The sequence below is a fragment of the Octopus bimaculoides genome, chromosome 3 (assembly GCF_046866305.1).
Source record: "Octopus bimaculoides isolate indiv1 chromosome 3, ASM4686630v1, whole genome shotgun sequence".
NCBI classification, from domain to species: domain Eukaryota; kingdom Metazoa; phylum Mollusca; class Cephalopoda; order Octopoda; family Octopodidae; genus Octopus; species Octopus bimaculoides.
The window spans coordinates 35,419,987-35,434,669 of NC_142930.1; the positions used below are offsets into that span (position 1 = coordinate 35,419,987).

General features: G+C 36.7%; 1 protein-coding gene across 1 annotated transcript in view; it reads right to left on the reverse strand.

Annotated features, from left to right (window-relative positions):
- The window catches only part of LOC106871529 (muscarinic acetylcholine receptor gar-2), an 802,994-nt gene that overhangs the window by 328,002 nt on the left and 460,309 nt on the right, over positions 1 to 14,683 (reverse strand). The window contains 1 exon segment of the mRNA XM_052966547.2: positions 9,394 to 9,429. The gene's annotated coding sequence lies outside the window, so the exon portion shown is untranslated.

Sequence of the window (14,683 nt, forward strand, 5' to 3'; positions counted from 1 at the left end):
ATATATTGTAAGGAGGATGTGGTATAGATAGCAAAGAGTAAAGAGGGAAAATACAGTAAGGGGAGGGAGAAAGAAAGAGAATGAGAAACGATTTAGAGAGAGAGAGAGAGAGAGTGTGTGTGAATGCGTGTTTGTGTGTGTCTGTGAGACAGTTAGAGAAAAGAAAAGTGAGAGAGGGAGAGGGATTTAGTTAGAAAACAGTGTTAGAAGATTTTGATGTAGACAGAAATGAGTAAATATGCAGGGATATAGTAAGAAAATAAGGACAAACATGAAGTTATATAGTTTGAAAATAGAGAGCGAATGAGGAGGGGGTGATATGGATTGAATTTGGAACATAACATGTCTTATATAGAATATTCATTGATTTTTCGATTATCAAATTTCAAATACTGCACATTCGTTGATATAAAACATGACTCTTCTTGTTATCTATTATTTTTAGCCAAAATTATATTTGAAATATCTTTCATCATTTACTTGCTTTGAAATGTCTTTAGTTTCTCCTTCCTTTAATTATATTGTATGTATTTCTATCTTATAATATTACCCTTTATTGATTCATCTGAGAATCCACAGAGAATGCCGAAATGTGCACTTACCTGTAAAAGAGAATCCCAATAAAAAAAAAACAAAAATGAAATACAGTTTTTCTGGTTAAATTTATATTTACTTTTATTTTCTTCTTTTCAATCTCTCTTTTCAACTATCCCATACGCACACCATCTTTGCCATTCTCACTTACTCTTTCAGCTGTGCCCCTCCCGTCTCTCTCTAAAACCCTTTGTTGATATGTATCGCTGTTTCTACCTTTTCTTTCCAACTTTCTACATTTTGTTTTCTCTCAGTGATATTGTCTCTAAGGCTCTATTTTCTTTCTCTTTTCCACTCTTTTATTTTCTGTAATACTCTTCGTATCTGTTTCTTTCTCTTTGGTCATCAATATCTATCACCCTCCTAATCTGTCTCCTCCCATTTACTCTTTCTCTCTCAACATTTTTCTAACCTTCTATCTGTTTTGCCCTTTGTCTATTTTCCTCTATGTCACTAACATTCTCATATAATTTACTCCTCTTCTCTATCCAGTACACTGCAATCCTCATAATGTTCTACTCCACATTTATAAACGAAGTAGAATAGCTTCGAACCGAAACAGCTTATAATATAATATTATATATATATATATATATATATATTCGTGTGTGTGTGTGTGTGTGTGTGTGTGTGTGTGTGTGTGTGTGTGTGCGTGTGTGTGTGTGTGTGTGCGTGCGTGCGTGAGCGTGCGTGCGTGCGTGTATGTGTGTTTGTGTGTGTGTGTGTGTGTATGTGTGTGTTACTACTTCTTCCCTAATACCTCTTAATTCTGACCAGTACCATAGAAACTACACGGTCAAAATATACATGCATTTATATGTTATAAATATTAGATATATTGGAAGTCAACTCACTAATAAGTGTAACCATCACTTAATAACGAGCCGCAAATAAAGCTGCATTTTTACCCCATTTGCTGACCTGCAGCTTTTCCTACAGCTATTACATATATTTGTCTTTTCACTTCAGTGCATAGTAATATGTACGGAAATGAGGGTATCTTTAGACTTCTAATAGATTAATCACATTTATTTGTACGATTGGCAGACATTTCATATAACTGAAATTTATGATTAGCTTGCTGTAGTTCATGTGCCTTTGTGTAAATAACGGGACCAATATTAGAAATACAAACTCGGTTATTTGTTAAAGATTATGAGGGGTAATTGATATGTATGAGGCTTAAGTTACCTGTATCTCTTTAACGTGTTCCCATTTATTCACATGAATATTAACCCGTTTTTCATATCAAATTTTAAGTAGTCTTCGAAGCTATTATTAAGTGTTAACCTGTACCAGATTTTATCCACTCCACTAACTCGGTTATTTGTTAAAGATTATGAGGGGTAATTGATATGTATGAGGCTTAAGTTACCTGTATCTCTTTAACGTGTTCCCATTTATTCACATGAATATTAACCCGTTTTTCATATCAAATTTTAAGTAGTCTTCGAAGCTATTATTAAGTGTTAACCTGTACCAGATTTTATCCACTCCACTAACAGTTGTAGTCACATATTTATATCCACTGATGAAGAATGAAAGCAAAGTTGCTGCAAACATAATTTGGATTCACGAAGAAATAGAATGCGATAAAATCTCTAGTCAAACTTTCTATATGTTTTGCAAAACATCCTTGTTAATGTTTCACAAAGCTCATTATAGATACTTTTTCTAGTCTGGTAATTTCGTAGTTGTTTAACAAAAATAGAAATACGGAAATTCTGCAAGCCGAAACACCCAATTAAATTATCTTTACTATCATTGACATTTTAATTAATTGTATGTAACTCTACCTCCATTAAAAAACACTCAAAGAAGCTAAAAAAAGAATTTGAAGACTAAAACTATAAATCATCATTAACAAAACAAGCAAATATGAAATAAAGAAATAAGATAAAATTTAAATTAGCAATACGATTGGGAAGCCGGGAAATGGGCGACAGAATGAAGTTTAAAATGTAGACGTAAACTAAAGCAATTTATATTAGATTCTTCACGGTCAGTTGACAAAAGATATTTAAACAGAATTTGGTTTCTTTTATAAAGATGGATGAATTTTATTTATCGAGTCTGTAATAATTTGTCTTTTTTCTCTTTGCCATTGATCAAGAAACATCTTAAGATCTTTGTTCTCATTCTACTCCAATAAAATAAATATACACATAATAACGAAGGTAATTACCATATAACTCATCCTGTGTATGTTTCTTAGTACTTCCAGAATGTCATTGCTACCATTTTGTTCGATATCAATTTTTTTTGGAAAAAAATAATGAAAGAAAAAAGTAAATAAAATATCTCTAATTTGAACACAAATTAGTTCAGTTGTCAATTATAAAACGAGGCTGCAAATACTACGTACACTGTAACAGATAATTCAGAAATGTGAAGCCATGTCTATGAGACTTCGATTTAATGGGCGTTGCATTGCACTCTCGTTTGTAACTTGTTCCCGACGATTTCGCTCAGTGATTTGTGTAGGAAATATTTTTAATTGGCAGAAAGCACAAGTCAGAATCTTATTTCAATATTAAAAGACCATATAATAGTATAGTGTCATGTCTACTGCTGAAAATTCCATATGTTGTGGTTAGATATGAAAAAATTAGTGTGGCCGATTAATCAAGAGTCTGACAGTTAAAGCGCAAAGACTTAACATGTTGATTGTAAATGTTTGACAGCTGAAAATATCTTCCTAAATAAATTATATTTCTGTAGATATAATACATTTCTGTAGAGGTAACAGCATAATCCCCTCGCCACCTTATTTTTGATTCAACTTGAGAAGATAGAATTCTGAGATATTGATTTCAAATTTTGGCAGAAGGCCTGCAATTTCGGAGAAGCGGTAAATCGATTACATCGACGCCAATGCTCAACTGGTCCTTAGTTTATCGAACTCGAAAGAATGAAAGGCAAAGTCATATTAGTGTGTGAATTCCAAGGAACGTGAATAACAGTGCGGCTTAGATGCTTATGATTCAAAATCAACGTTATAGTTCAGAGATCGATCCCAGAACGCGAAACATTGTGAAACAATTTTCTACCTTTTCGTCGGACTAATCTGTGCTGTATAATATTTGATGGTAGACAATAACTGCGCAGATGCACGTCAATATACATGCCCACAAGCATGCATGTATGCATTTATGTATGCATGTATGTATGTGTATGTGTGTGTGGGCGTGTATGTGTGTGGATTAAATTAGTAACTTTTCCTTTCTTTGAACATAAATCGAAAAGTAGGTAATTAGAACGAAATAAATAATTCTCGTGACGTAAAATAACAGGATATATTTAGCATCATATGTTTACAACCCTTGTTTCCATTGCACCGCTAGCTACTATATTTCACCCTGGTGTGTACGATAAGTGCGAATAGGATATTAGAATAACTGGAATCTGGTGGACCCTTCATATGAAATATACTGACACGTGTAACTATGCAGAAACCTATATTAAGGTTCTGCATAGAACAATGTTGACGCATATCTTACGAGAACGAGTAATCAAATCTCTATCAAACCACATCCACCGTCTTATAAAGGAAGGAGGCATTGATTATTTAGTCCTATCTCCACAATGCCTGATATCAAGTAGAATACACGAGGTACCTTCGATCATATGTGTGGTAGAGTGAAAATGACCCTAAGAAAGGAGCAAGCAGAGAGCAACGAAGACAATGATGACAACAAAACTGTGCGATCTATTATATTCAGATCGGGTTCAAATACTTCGAAAGCGAGAAAATTCGTCTTTTGTCCCTCTTGGGCCGGTGAACTAACAATTTGCTAGCATTACACATACCTCTCTAATTCACACACCATATATACCAATAGCACACACTCTCATTTTGCTCCCCAGAATCATAATGGTTGTTAATCAAGGCACACTAACATTCTGAAGAATATGTTTGATTGGACTGTTTTCATAAAATGACTGATACTTATTTTATTGGACACAGATGAGTGAAATACGAAGTGGCTCTCGGTGAGATTTGAAACCAGAACGTAAAGAAACACGACTAAACTGATATTCTGTTAAGTTCCCTGAATAATCATAAGAATTTTCTGGCTATGCAAAGAGAAACCAATAATGTTCTTATTGTCAACAGTGCCATTACTGGTAAAATAAATTTCAAGAGAGAGAGAGAGAGAGAGAGAGAGAGAGAGAGAGAGAGAGAGAGAGAAGAGAGAGAGAGAGAGAGAGAGAGAGAGAGAGAGAAAGAGAGAGAGAGAGAGAGAGAGATAGAGAGAGAGAGAGAGACTAGGCAATTTATCTTCCAAATCTCATTAAACCAACTCTAGATATAAATAACAATAGTAATTAACAACTAATTAAGACTACTTATTATGAACGATAACTTCTATACCGATTTGGTGTGTAGACAAATTCATCAAAATAGAAAGAGATAAGTAAATGTAGAAAGCGAGGCTTCCATCTAAATAAGTTAATATGTTCATGATTTATATAATAGAAGAAAGCAATTAAATGGAAGAAGATTTGTAGCCAAATATTGAGCGAGATTCAATAAGTTGCGATATGGATAACCTGAAAAATAATTCATCGATGTTATGACCATATTTAACTTGAATGGATTAGAACATTTAAGTTATTGCAAGCGTGTCTAGTGTAATAATGATGTATGGCATCAAAGCAACATCACGCGTTAAAGGTAGTACACATTAGTGTGAGGTTGAGTTATAAAACACAAGTACAAACAGAGAGATATTGTCTGTTGAACTGACACACTAGATGAACTACTAGTAATTACGTTAATATTGCGGGAAAGATGAATTAGATATTTAATGCCCAAAAGGTGTTGAGTCCATAAAGGAAGAGACGTAGGTGAATTGAACATTTTTGGTTAGAAAGCGAATTATGCCATTGCAACTCTCACTGTAAATCTCTCAGGGTAGATCCTCATCTCTGGTGGTACTGCTTTACGTCTCATAACACCACAGCAAATTTATTGTCGTGCCATGAAAAGTCACCACATCAAATCTCGTGTCACCACTCCAAATCTTGTCGCAGCGTATCAAAACTCATGGAACAACTCCAAGTCCGTAGTGACAAGGCAATAATGTTTTTTTAGGTAAAATCTAGAGAAAGCACCACTACAGTAGGACCGTTACATAATTGTTTCTTGCCTTGACTCATCAACCGATTTCATAGAACATAGTATGAGATATCAATTTTAACTGAAACCTGTGTAGGCGTTGTTGATGAATATTTCCGTTTGTACAATAAGCTGATCTACCTATTTCAGTGTACGAGCATTGAAACTTCTAAATATTTCACAGATATTTGAACATTTAACACAATCATCAGGAAGAATCAGCAAGAAATAATATATGTTCAAGGTACCGCGAATTATGATCTAACAGGGGACTTTACGATCGCGAGGAAGCCTTTTCAACTATTAGATTAATATCAGCTATATAAATAAAACCAGTGTCATGGCGAATGCCGGACAGAGCGGTCACACAGGAGTACTAGGAAGAATGGGGGATAATATAGTACTTGTGGTCCCAAAATGAAGGTGCGCTTGCGTATGTGAGAGCGTGCATGTGCGGTGGATGGGGACTGGTAACGTGTGCGTGTGTGTACATGTGAGCTTGTGCATGTGTAGGTATGTGGATGATGGTGTGGGTGCTGGGAAGTGGTCAGTGCTAGTTTATGCGGGGTGGTGGGATGTGGTGTGGCGTGGCATGGTGCTGTGTGGTTTGGTGGTGTGTTGTGTGGCAAGATGTTGTGTGGTGGTGTTTGGTGTCGTGGTGTTGGGGTGTGGGAGAGGCGAGAGTGGGGGAAGCAAGGGTAGGGTAGGGATAGTGATGGTGTATGTAGGAGTGTGGTGTAAAGGAAGTGATGGGGTGGTATAGGATGTATAGGGATGGTAGGGCTGGAATGTGTAGGGGTAGTGTAAGTAGGGGGAGGTGACGAAGAAGGGAGAAGGTGGAAGGAAGAAAGTGTGAGAGGAAGAGAGGAGAGAGGAGGACGATTAGATGAAGATGGAAGGAGATTTGAGCTCATGTGACGCAAAGGATCCCTCGACGTCGTAAGCGCCGGAGTGCCAAAAAAAAAGAAAAAAATATATATGCGTGTATGACTGTGTGTATGTGTGTGTGCAACAGAAATGTGATGGTGGTAGTGTTGGCAGTGATGGCAGTGATGTTGGTGTTGTTGGTAATGACGGCGGCAGTGGTGATGACGATGATGTTTATCTTAAATTTTCCCCCATGCAACAATTACTTTTTTCTGCGTATCCAACCTGTTGTATCCGAATTTTACTTTCATGATTCAGATAATAAAATGTAATTTGGAAGATATTTTATTATTCATTGAATGCTGTATGACTTTGTAGAGTTTCCTTTAATGTCTCAAATTAAAATATGTTATATCGTGAACGGAAAGCAAAACTGTGTGATTTAACGGTGGAAAAAAAAAAAAAAAAAATAGAAAACAAAAATAGAATGAATTGAAGCATTCTCAGAGATAAGAAATGAAAGTACCTATAATTTTTTTCTTAGGGGTCTGACAATGTGTATTAGTAAGCAAAAGTATTGAGCAGCGTTCATTAAGTGGCATGATCTAGATGGAATGCGTGGGGAACATAGCCTAAAAGGTTTGAACTAGTTATACTTAGTAATGCCAAGGAAGTTATGTGAAATAGTTGACCAATTTTGACAATATATCCATTATGGGCCTTACGGTCATCTGTATCACTTTAAACATTCACATTAAATGTAAACATGTCGAAACCACCACTCCTCAAATAAAGAGACGTTCAGTATGTAATTAGACTGAAGGCCAAAAGAGAAAAGTGTAGTATTACTAATATAACGGTGAAGTAAACGCAATGAAATCTCCCGATAGGCATTTCATGAACATCTGCCAAATATATTCGATTTGTTTACAGCGAAAACCGAAGGTTACGTACGTAAAAGTTTCACTCTTACGGTAGACAGTAGACTGAAGTCAATATTTGATTATACGGCGTAAATTCAGAAAAAGACGTTAATGTGAACAATTATTGACTTGCTGCAAAAACAGATGTCTCATTCAATTCTATGTTTATTGTATTATATGTAAACTGATGCACACAAAGTTTGGTGTATTTGGTAGTATGTTTACCCACTAACTAAGATACTAGCGTTCAATTCCCGTAAGTCAAACTTTCAGTTATTCTGTTCTCGGCTGTGATGTCGCAAAATTATTGCATATTTATAACGCATATTTCAGATTTTGGAAATATATAATAAGAAATGCGTCCACTACGCAAAACTTCTTTAGTGAAAGCATTTCAAAAATATTAAGAAATTGGTAGGAAAATTTCAACATAAATGCGGTTAGGGTAGTAATTTGGCCATTTAGTTTGGAGGACAGATATGTATACAGAGGAGACAGACAGGATGACAGAACGTCACAGTACTAACTAGCCGTTCTTGATTTCATTTATGCGGCGACTCTGACAGCGATTTGGAATAGTTCGTTATATATGACTCGAGTCGAATGTTATGGTTCCGCTTCTACAGCTTGTTACAATCATTTGACAGTGGCCATCCTGAGGCACTGCGTAAAATAATTTGTTGTCGAATGAATCAACTCCAGTACATATTTTAGGTTCTGTCACTTGTTCTATCGGACTTATTTGCCGAACCGTTAACTTACGGGGATGTAAACACATCATCACAGGTTGTCAAGCGGTGGTGGGAGACAATCACATACACAAGGACACACAGACATGCACACACACACCCACACACACACACACGCACACACGAACGCACACACACATTTATAAATAGGAAGGGATTCTTTCCGTCTATCGTATCCTCGCACAGGTCTTAGGTCGATTCGAGACAATAGTCGAAACACTTGGCCAAGGTGCCACGCAGTGTTACTGAACACGGAACCATGTCGTTGCGAAGAAAACTTCTTATCACGCAGTCACGCCTGCATTTTTGCCATACGCCGATCCCTATGCATAGAAATGCATAGTTTCACGGGGATGAAATTCTGGAAAGGATGGCTCAGTTAATGTGTTAATGTAGGGACAGGTAGATAGGCAATGAAACAATGAAATAAGTATGTAAGATTACAATAGAAAAACACGTTTACTATTTTTTGTTGAAGACATGAAAATATTTTAGCTATCAGAAAAACTAAAATTTCTATACTATAAAATATATTTGGAGATATTTCGTATTGAAATTATTTAAACTATATGTCATAAAAGTATACCTGTTCATTCTAAGTCTATGAAACATTAATTTAATCAAATGCACACTGAGGTAAACGTTCCACAGAAACACATAATCCTTTCTGTTATTTCAGATTCAATGTTGTGAATGCACAGTTGTTCATATAAAACAAAACTTGAAACGTTTTATTGGTAGTTTGTATTTACATTGTTGGCATTATTACCATTTTCTACTTCACATATTATTTCGAATTACACGACCCATCTTATAACGCATGTGCATAAATATACAGCAATACTGAGTCACGCAAGAACATATGCATGAACATATATACATATGTATGCATATGTGTGTGCGTGTATAGATAAATACATATATACATACATACATACATATATATATATATATATCATGGTATAAAGTGTGTGTATGTGTGTATGTGTGTCTGTGTGTCTGTGTGTGTTCACTGATTGACACATCAGAGGAATTTCATATTGTACGGAACGGAAATAAGATGACAAATGAAAAACACAAAATATGAGGAGAAAATAATACAACATGCGATTAAGCAAGTAAAATAAAATCACATTACCTTTTCACACCTATTTTTTATATTTCTTGTATTCACCTGAAAAATCAGAAATGCAAAATATAAATATTTTTCTTTTATTGCAGACAAATATAGCTATAATGCATACATACATACATACATACTTACATAAATACGTGTGTGGACATATATACATATACGTATATCTACATTAAATATGTTTGTAATATATATATATATATATATATATATATATATATGTGTGTGTGTGTGTGTGTGTGTGTGTGTGTACACACACACACTCACACCTACATACATACATACACACACACACACACACACACACACGCACGCATATATATATATATCTGTGGAAAGTTTTTGACATTTTTGTTTAAAAGTTCTGGATGCTCTACTGTAATGGAATCGAGAAAATTTTTTTAAATAAATGTGAGCTGAAATGCAATTGTTTGACACTTCGTAGTTTTTCTCATCTATGAAATACATCAATAAATATACAGGTTTCATTTGGGATTTCACATTTTTTCTATCCATTTATTGTACATAATATTGAGTAGATCTGGTTAAATTCACACTTACACATAAGTCTGTATTATATATCAAGTACGTTCTCTATCAATGTTATGTGGTGAATATATAGTTCTCAAAATATTCATCCGTGTTACCTCAGTTCTTGTATAAAGTTTTAAAAGTGTTTATCTGATTTCATTAACTACTTCAGTAAACCACAAGACCCAAACGAGGCCTGCAATGGAATACTTCCCCCCAAATAACTGGTAATAATGCTGCTGTGCAGAATAAATGATATGGAACCTCTATTTGGCACACTGAAGTCTCTTGCCCACGGACATGCTGTCTCCTGTCTCCTTTCTCAAACTTCTCTTTCGTCACTACAACGGAGTCTGATACTCAGAGCTTGCTAGTATCATGCCTCCTTCACTTTAGCGGACATCTGTCTCTACATCTCTTATAATTGTCACTTTGAATACCCAACCCCAACCTGTCATTGACCAATTTCCTCAGTCTTTCCTCCCAAGAATATCTGGTCACAGGAATGTCCTTATTGCTCATGTTTTCCCTGCATGTACTAAGCTCCATCCTTTTACAAGGGCCATGGGTCTTGCCCCATCTCCCAGACTCATCTAATAAGTAATATATACCTTTTGTGAGTCACGGTGGCAGCTTCTCCACATCACTCAACTTGCTCGATATAGTAGCTAAACCTCTCTTAAAACCTAATCTACAGTCGACGATGATGGCGGTGATGCTGTTGATGATGATCCATCTTTTGTCAATATCTTTACGTTAAGTCCGGATGAAAATTCACAATCCTCAGCATATGCTGATTGTGCACCATCATTTACAAAATATTTCATGTATTTCTATAAAAACCAGTGAGAAATTGTGTACATAATCTATTCACTTGCTAAAATAAGAAGGAAAACACTTTCAGATCACATATCGACTACACCATGAGAGAGAGAGAGAGAGAGAGAGATAGAGAGAGAGAGATAGAGAGAGAGAGAGAGAATGAGAGAGAGAGAGAGAGAGAGAGAGAGAGAGAGAGAGAGAGAGAGAGAGAGAGAGAGAGAGAGAGAGAGGGACAGGCAGAGAGAGAAACAGTGAGACAGAAAGACCAAATCAGAAGGGGGAATTAATGAGATTTAAGAAAAAATTCATGAATGGCAATAATTATCTATGTATATACATACACCTATGTGTGTTTGTGTATTTGCATGTAGAAAAATAAATACATTATATACAGAATTAAATGAATATACATATAAATACACAAAGAGAAAGATAGATACACAGACAGACCGACAGACTGACAGAGAGATAGATAAGTAGTTAGATAGATCTATGCATGTTCGGTGGAACATACCATCATAACTGTACATTGATATATACCTTAGCGTATATATATATATATAGTTGCTGTTTTGAATAGTGGAATTTCCTAGAAATAATCTAATCGATTGCCACTTCAGGGAAGTTATTAAAAGCACTTACTTTTCTTCTATTCACTGACACCTTTCAACCCTTTCAAATCTATTTGCAACATCGCCTCCCTTATCCTTTCGATGTGACAATAGCAATTATTTTCTCAACACCATTGTTATACGTCGCATGTTTTCTTTACTGGCTGTAATTGTTGTTGCTTAGTCTTAGTACACCAGAGAATTATCTTATAGTTATACGCCCCGCAAATACGATATCTTTGGTTTCTAGAATAATATATCTTAAACTATAATATTCAACGTGTATATCCCTTTCTAAAGGGTGATTTGCGGAACACACAATTGTTAGAACTTCTAGGTCAAATGGTCCGGTAGACACTTTATTGGTATTATGGTCATTTTCGAAATTTGTAAACTTGAAGCGTATATCTGAACGGAAAAGGTACAAAACAGAAATATGTAATTATTCATCCGTCTTATTTTACTGGTCTCAGTTGCCGAACTGCTATCTTACGGGAACGTAAACAAACCAGCACTGGTCACCAATAGGTGAGAACAAACAAACACACACACACGCTCACACACACTCACACACGCCCCCCCCCCCACCATAATGGAGATACATACATACCTACATATATGCATACATAGACAGATACAAATAAATATATACATATACATATAGATACATGACGGGCTTCTTTCAATTTCCGTCTACCAAATCCACTCACAAGGCTTTGGTTGGCTTGAGGCTATAGTAGATGTTACTCTCCCAAGGTGCCACACTGTGGGACTGAACTGGGAACAAGCTTCTTACCACACATCCGTGCCTGCGCCTTCGTGTGAAAACATACTTGTACATATGTGTGTGTTTGTGTAAATGAGTGATTTTTATTATGTGTACACAAGGTGTGTAAAGCACCCAGCTTTCGTTTGAGTGTATTCTCAAGGGACGAACTGACCCCTAGGGGCAGTTTCAAACCTATTTGCATTTCTATTTTCTTTGATTTTCTTGCCATATTTCTAAACAAATATGGCTAAGCGAAACCATGAGGCCAACTTCCGGCCTCTACCAATGCTAGAGGCAAAAGAAGCTGAAAGCAAAGCCGTTCCGCGTGAACGCACACAAGCCTTAGAAGGCACAAATGCTTCTGTTACTATAATCACTGCTTCCACCACTGCTACCACCACCATCGCCATCACCACCACAACCAACACAGATAAGATAACAATTTTGCCGCGGCATTGAAGCCACAGAAAAGAATAATGCATTTTTCCAAGGAAGAATTAGTTGCCCGCAAAGAAATGTTTACAAAATATGAAGTCAACATTCAATTACAAACACCTGAAAACATTACAAAAAATATCTAAAAAAAAGCCCACATCAAATTCATACACATAACACAGAACACACACAGCACCCCGAAATCTCTCTACCCTGATGCAGCAGGGAAATTTCAAAAATACCTGTCTAAAAAACTATGCAAAAACTTCCTGGGATAAGACTGTGAGATGAAGAACAAAGAACTTTCGAACATTAAGTGACTCTCTCTTCCTCTCTCTTTCTCTTTCGTCTTCCTTTCGTGTGTAAAACATAAATTTCCACAGGAACATGCTCAAAATAGGCAGTATAAATGTACATGGCTTGGGGTCGCCTTGGAAGCAAGGCTACCTGTTAAATGACATCAAGTTACAAAATTTGCATATCATAGCCATCAGCGAGACCAGATACCACAGCGCGCGGGCATTACAGCACATGTTCGGTGGACATTTCAATATTTATTTTTCTCTGTGTCTGCCGAGAACGGGCGGAGGTGGCACTGCGGTGCTTTTTCGGATGAGTCTGGACCTCAAAGTAAGAGCAATTTACCTAGACTCGGAGAGTAGGCTGGGAGACTTGGATGTCAATGGCAGCAATGGGTATGCTTTTCGACTGATAACAGTTTATGCACCGGCCTTTACAGGCCGGCCAGATTTCTTTCGACGTCTGGAGGCTTTCCTGGGTACGTCTCGACCTTTACTTTTAGTGGGGGGATTGGAACGCTACCCTGGACATGCATCTAGATTACGTGGACAGAGATGCAAATGCCTCAAAGATCTGCTCAGATGTTTCTAACTGTCTGACAGGTACCGACTGTGCCAATGTGGACATGGAGCAACCGCATCGGGTCGTCCAGTTCGTACTTAGAGTATTCTGTAGGACAGTGGATAAGGATAGTGTAGGTTGTCCACAATTCCATATAGTCAGCTACACAGACCACAAATTTGTGACTTGTACACTTGACTTAGATAAGACGCATAGGCAGGTTCCCGGTTACTGGAAGCTGAACGCGTCGTTCACGGCACGCCAGGTTTACAGGAACCAGATTAGCCCAATAGTTAAGATAGTATTGACGGGTGCCATCATCAACAACAGACGGTGGTATGCCCTAAAAAAAGCAATTAAAGCAGAATCGGTTAGGTACAGTAAGGCCCTAGCATTAGACCGAAATAAAATAGAGGGAGAACTAGTTAAGAAATTAGAAGAGGCACTTAGAACTGACATCGCGTCCAATGGTTCCGAAGGTTAGGCGATCCATTTGCTGTCAACATCTGCTAAATGAAGGCTAGGCATGCTGTGAATGATGATGCGTAGACATGCGCTGAGACTGCGACATCTCCGGCGCTTCATAGACGACTGTGAACAGGTGTGCACCGTTTGTGCGGTGCGCTTTCCCGCAACTCGTCTTCTTGGTCGAACTGCAGTCGTGGATCAAACAGAGACCGAGAATAGGCGAATGGCATCACGTGTGTCGCGTTGCTCTCAAAAACATATTTATTTAGAAACATATTTATTTAAATGATAAACATATTGTTTTACAGATTTTTACAGTTCCAGTGATGGATTGGATCTGTAGTCTTCGAATTAGCTTTCTACTTTCTGGGTTTGAGAAGCCTACTATCTCAAATTGCTATTTAGACAGTGTGTTACATATCCCAGGGCCCCAATAATTACAGGTATAAACCTGAGCTTGTAATCTGGATAAAGTAACTACACATTTCTCAATAGTTCAGCAAATGTGTTCCATTTTCCACTGATCTTCAGATTTATGACAACATCTCGCTAATTTCCACAACTGAGCAGTTTCTCTTATCTATTCGTAAATCATTATATCAGATCAATTGTGCTTCATGTATGTATGTATGTATGTATGTATGTATGTATGTATGTATGTATGTATGTATGTATGTATGTGTGTGTGCGTATGTATGTATGTATGTATGTACGTATGTATGTATGCATGCATGCATGTATGTATGTATGTATCTGATCGAACTATACATATCTATCTATCTATCTATCTATCTAT